The sequence below is a fragment of the Herpailurus yagouaroundi genome, unplaced genomic scaffold (assembly GCF_014898765.1).
Source record: "Herpailurus yagouaroundi ecotype Mexico unplaced genomic scaffold, PumYag 28, whole genome shotgun sequence".
Classification (NCBI taxonomy): Eukaryota; Metazoa; Chordata; class Mammalia; order Carnivora; family Felidae; genus Herpailurus; species Herpailurus yagouaroundi.
In genome coordinates this window covers 108,770,869-108,776,876 of record NW_024412376.1, presented here as the reverse complement: position 1 = coordinate 108,776,876, position 6,008 = coordinate 108,770,869, and positions in this window count along the sequence as shown.

The window sequence follows — 6,008 nt, the reverse complement described above, 5'->3', positions numbered from 1 at the left end:
AACAAAATTGAACAATCCAGATTCACTCATTCCATCAGAATCTTTGGCTCAATGGTACACAGCTCCAAGGGACATGGGGCTCCAAGACAGCAATGGTGTGGACAGAATCCTCACAGATGGTGTTCTTGCTGCTACTGGGAGAGAAATGGGGAGCTGAGGGCAGGAAGCATTGCTGTTGCTGTCGCCCATACTACCAGCTGGCACTGAATGTTTTCAGTGTAGCCAACATTGTCCTGAGTACTTTTCATGCATTATCTCATTTAATCCTGACAATTCTATGCAGGAGATATCATTTGAATTCCCACTGTACAAATAGGCAACTTGAGTCTCGGGGGGATAAACGAATCTGTTCAATGTCATACAACTGGTAACTGGCAGAACCAAGGTTTGAATCTGAGTCCTCTAATCCCAGAACTATATTTTGTACACAGTACCTCCTAGGTGTGGCCATGTTGAATGACAAACAAAATCTGTTATTCGTAGAGAGGGAGGAGCACCCACGATCCTTGACAATGGCTCTTTTCTCCCGCTATTCCAAGACATAATTGCTGTGAATGCTGGAGATGTAAGTGCTTGTCAGTCATGTCTCAGGAGAGCCTGGTGGGAACAGAGAGGAGACGAAGGTTGGTCATGGGCTCAGGGCCTGACTGTTCTCTAAACTGTTAATGTTCTTAGTGTTTCAGTGTCTGAAATTGAAGATGATGACCATTTAGTAGGTAATACATGAGAACAGTCGCAGAATTTTTTTGGCATAGCGTTTGCAATGAAGTCTTGGGATTTTGATTTATTTCACCAACAAATAGTTATTAGTCTCCCACTGTGGATACAAATGTGAGCCAATTAGAGATGGTTTCCCATGGCAGGGGAGACGGATAGTAAATAAGCAATCACATATGATGTCATAGAGATAGAAAAAGTCCTCTGCTGTGGGAGCACATTGCACAGGCACTCAATCTAAGTGAGAAGGGGTGGGAACATCAAATGCCTTCTGCCATTAACTTGCTGTATGGCCTCAGATAAGTTCCCTACATTCCAAGACCTCCACTTCTTTGTGTCATGTGGGAGAATATTCTCCACATCACAAAGGCTTTAGAGAAATGTATTAAATTACTGTATAAAGTACCCAACACGATGGCCAGCAGATAATAGATGTTTATTTTACAACGTTATTTTGTCCTTTGGCCATTTTCCAAACACTTCCATTCACTAATGAGGAGAGCGGGAAGAAAGTTTTACTCAGATAATGGATAATAAGTTTAGCAAACAGAAGCGAATCACAGTTAGCTAATTCAATTTTTGTACCTAACAGTGGATTCCGCTATGTGTCCAATACTGTGCTAAACACGGCAGATATGAAACCAGAGATCCAGGAACTTGCTGCCATCACAAGACTCTATGGTCACAGAGAGTATTGTCAAAGAACTCTCTACTGATACGCCAGAGAACACACTAGTAAAAAGCAGGTAAACAGTGTGATGTGAGGCAAGGAGGGAAAGGAAAGAGGATGGTTTCTTCAAAAGATATATTTTACCTAGAGAGGAGAGGATGTGGACTGAGGGCAACTCACACTTACTCTGTATTGCTCAGACAGAACTCACACCAGTGAATAGAACATACCAGCACTCAGCACATGAAGAATTTACTAGTACTAGAGATGTTCCTCAGTGGGATAAGACTCACGACACAACAATTAGTGCCAAGATTGCATGTGCATGAGCAACCCCCACCCAGGTTTCAGGTGGGATCCAGGGATCCAGTCCTGGTCTTTCTAAGTTTTCTTCAAACTCTCTTTCTATGACTCAGATAAGAATTAGGTTTGTTATGGGGCACCTGGGTCGCTCCGTCTGTTGAGTACTAACTCTTGATTTTGGCTCAGGTCATGATCTCATGGTCATGAGGTTGAGCCCCCCATTGGGCTCTGCACCTGGTGCGGAGCCTGCTTAAGATTCTCTCTCTCTTGGGATGCCTGGTTGGCTCAGTCAGTTAAGCGTCTGACTTCAGCTCAGGTCATGATCTCGCCATCCATGAGTTCGAGTCCCCCGTCGGGCTCTGTGCTGACAGCTCAGAGCCTGGAGCCTGCTTCAGATTCTGTGTCTCCCTCTCTCTCTGCCCCTTCCCCACTCATGGCCTGTCTCTCTCTCTCTCAAAAATAAATAAACATTAAAAAAATTTTAAAAAGGATTGTTATATCTTCAAAAAAAAAGAGATTCTTTTCCTCTCTCTCTCTCTCTCTCTGTCTCCCTCTATCCCTCCTCCACTTGCATGCATGCACACCCTCTCTCTCTCTAAGAAAAAATAGAATTAGTTTTGTTGTGAAATAGTATTTATTAAAAATCATCACTGTGTCTTGTACTTGTATACCTTCCATTTTTTATCTGAAAAGTCAGTGTGAAGATCTCATTCTTTCAGAGAACAAATTCTGTGCTGTCTTTTGAGTATTATCACAAAACTCATCCCCTTGCCTTTGTTTATTTTTTTATTTTTTATTTTTTCAACGTTTTTTATTTATTTTTGGGACAGAGAGAGACAGAGCATGAACGGGGGAGGGGCAGAGAGAGAGGGAGACACAGAATCGGAAACAGGCTCCAGGCTCTGAGCCATCAGCCTGGAGCCCGACAAGGGCTCGAACCCACTGACCGGACCGCGAGATAGTGACCTGGCTGAAGTCGGACGCTTAACCGCCTGCGCCACCCAGGCGCCCCGCCTTGCCTTTGTTTAAATAATCCCCACTACTTGTTTTTCCTCTGGTCTGAAATTCCATCATTAGTCACTGACAAAGAACTTCGCATCTTTTTATGTTTTCAAGAATCTCTTGTTCTGAGAAGAAAGTTCCAATAGGATGTTAGTTTTCTCCAGTTTTTTAAAAAGAAGAATTAGTTTAGCACACATATAGTGTTTTGTTGTGTTTTTTGTTTTTTTCATCAGCTCCAATCAGTTGATAGTGTCTCTCTTGTGGCATTGTGCAGTGAATAATCCTAAGGCTGAGCCAAGGTTCAAAGAGAAAGAGTGCAGTGATCAGTTAGTAACGTCTGCAGTGGGTGACAGTCTGTCAGAACTCATACAAAGGATTTGTCACTCCTGAGTAATAAGTCCGTTTCTGATTGTTCCAGGAGGTTCAGAGTAAGGTCTCAAGGGCATGGCTCTAAGAATGTACAACAGAAGAGATGCTGGGCATTAGAACTGTCTAGAGGACCCTGAAGATTATAAAAACCTGCCAAAGATAATTTTTCCTTTGTTGACCCTAGTTTTCCATCACACATCATCCATATTCTTTATCATTGGCCAATGTGTCCCAAACCTAAATAATAACAGAACTGTCATTAGTTTTCAGGTAAATATATCTTTCTTACTTGTAGTATATTTTTTGCCTAGGAATCCAGAATTGAGAATATATGGGTAGTAGAATTAAGCAATGGACTGACAGTCTTAGATCTTATCTGGTCCAAATCCTCCATATATAAATGAGGAAACTAAGGACAGGAATTGTTAGAGTAGTAACCAGTGATCTCCCATTTACAAAACTTTTGGACTTTACATTTATCTTAGACTTTTTATTTAATCAGTAATTACCTGTTTCTTTAGATCCCCAAACTGGATGTTAGGTAAAGGGGACAATAGCTGAGGAATGTTGACATCTCAGTTTTCAATACTAGCTCTTGGGTGGTGTGGGCTCCAGAACCAGACAGACCTGAATTTCTACTTGTGAATCCATGAGTAAATTATATGAGCCTGATTCTGTTGTTGCTACTGATCATTTTTTTAAATTAAGTTTTTAATTTTAATTCCAGTATAGTTAAGATACAATGTTATATTAGTTTCAGGTATACAGTATAGTGACTCAACAATTCTATACATTACTCTGTGCCCATCATGATAAGTGTACTCTTAATCTGCATCACCTATTTCACCCACGCCCCCTCCCACCTCCCCTCTGGTAACTGTCTTTGTTCTCTAGAGTCTGTTTCTTGGTTTGTCTCGCTCTCTTTTTTTTTTCCTTTGCTAGTTTTGTTTCTTAAATTCCACATGAGTGAAATCATATGGTATTTGTTTTACTCTGATGCATTTTGCTTCTCATTATACTCTCTAGCTCCATCCATGCTGTAGTAAATGGCAAGATTTTATTCTTTTTTATGGCTGAGTGATATTCCATTACAAATATATATATATATGTATATATATATATACGTATATATACATGTATATATGTATATATACATATATATGTATATATGTATATGTAATACATATGTGTAATATATACACACACACACACACACATATATACATATATATACACACACACATACCGTTTCTTCTTTATTCATTCATCTATTGATGGACACTTGGGCTGCTTCCATAATCTGGCTATTGTAAATGATGCTGCCATAAACATAAAGATGCGTGTATCCCTTTGAATTCGTGTTTTTGTATTTTTTGGCTAAATACCCAGTTGTGCCATTGCTGGATCCCAGGGTAGTTCTATTTTTAACTTTTTGAGGAACCTTCATACTGTTGTCCACAGTGGTTCCCCAGTTTGCATTCCCACCAACAGTCTATCAAAGTTTGTTTTTCTCCACATCCTCATCAACACCTGTTGTTTCTTGTGTTTTTGATGTGAGCCATTCTGACAGGTGCAAGAGAACATCTCATTGTAGTTTTGATTTGCATTTCCCTAATGATGAGTGATATTGAGTGTCTTTCCGTGTGTCTGCTGGCCATCTGGATGGCTTCTTTGGAGAAATGTCTGTTCATGTCTTCTGCCCATTTTTTAATTGGACTATTTGTTTTTTGGTTGTTGAGTTGTATTGTTTCTTTATATATTTCGGATACTAACCCTTTATCAGATATGTCATTTGTACATGTCTTCTCCCCATCCAATAGGTTGCTATTTAGTTTTGTTGATTGTTTTCTTCACTGTGCAGAAACTTTTAATTTTGATGTAGTCCTAATAGTTTAGTTTTGCTTTTATTTCCCTCAGGAGACATTATCCAGAAAAATGTTGCTATGGCCTATGTCAGAGAAATTTTTGCCTGTGTTTTCTTCCTGGATTTTTATGGTTTCATGTCTCATGTTTAGGTCTTTAACCCATTTTGAGTTTATTTTTGTGTATGGTGTAAGCAAGTGGTTTCATTCTTTTGGATGTAGTGGTCCAGTTTTCCCAGCACCATTTGTTGAAGAGACTGTCTTTTTCCCATTGCATATTCTTTCCTCCTTTGTAGAAGATTAATTGACCGCATAATTGTGGGTTTATTCCTGGGTTTTCTATTCTGTGCCATTCATCTGGCTGTCTACATTTTTTAAATTTATTCATTTATTTTAAGAGAAAGAGAGAGAGAGAGAGAGAGCAAGTGGGGGAGGGGCAGAGAGAGAGGGAGAGAGAGAATACCAGGCAGGCCCTGCACTGTCAGTGCAGAGTCTGATGTGGGGCTTGAACTCATGAACCATTAGATCATGATCTGAGCTGAAGTCAGATGCTCAACCAACTGAGCCACCCAATCTGTGTGTCTTTGTTTGTGTGTGTGCCAGCACCATACTGTTTGGTTACTACACTTTTGTAATATAACTTGAAGTCCAGAAGTGTGATACTTCCAGTTTTGTTTTTCTTTTTCAAGATTGTCCTTTTGGGTTTTTTTTTTGTTTTTGTTTTTTTGTTTTTTTTTTGTGGTGCCACACAGATTTTAGGATTGTTTGTTCTCGTGCCATGAAAAATGCTGTTTGACAGAGATTGCATTAAATGTGTAGATTGCTTTGGGTAGTATAGACATTATAACAATATTTGCCCTTCCAATCAATCCATGGGCATGGAATGTCTTTCCGTTTCTTCGTATTGTCTTCAAGTTGTTTCATCAGTGTTTTATAGTTTTCAGAGTACAGGTCTTTTTCCTCTTTGATTAAGTTTACTCTAGGTATTTTATTATTTTTGGTGCCATTGTAAATGGGATCATTTTCTTAATTTCTCTTTCTGCTGCTTCATTATTAGTGTATAGAAATGCAGTAGATTTCTGTGC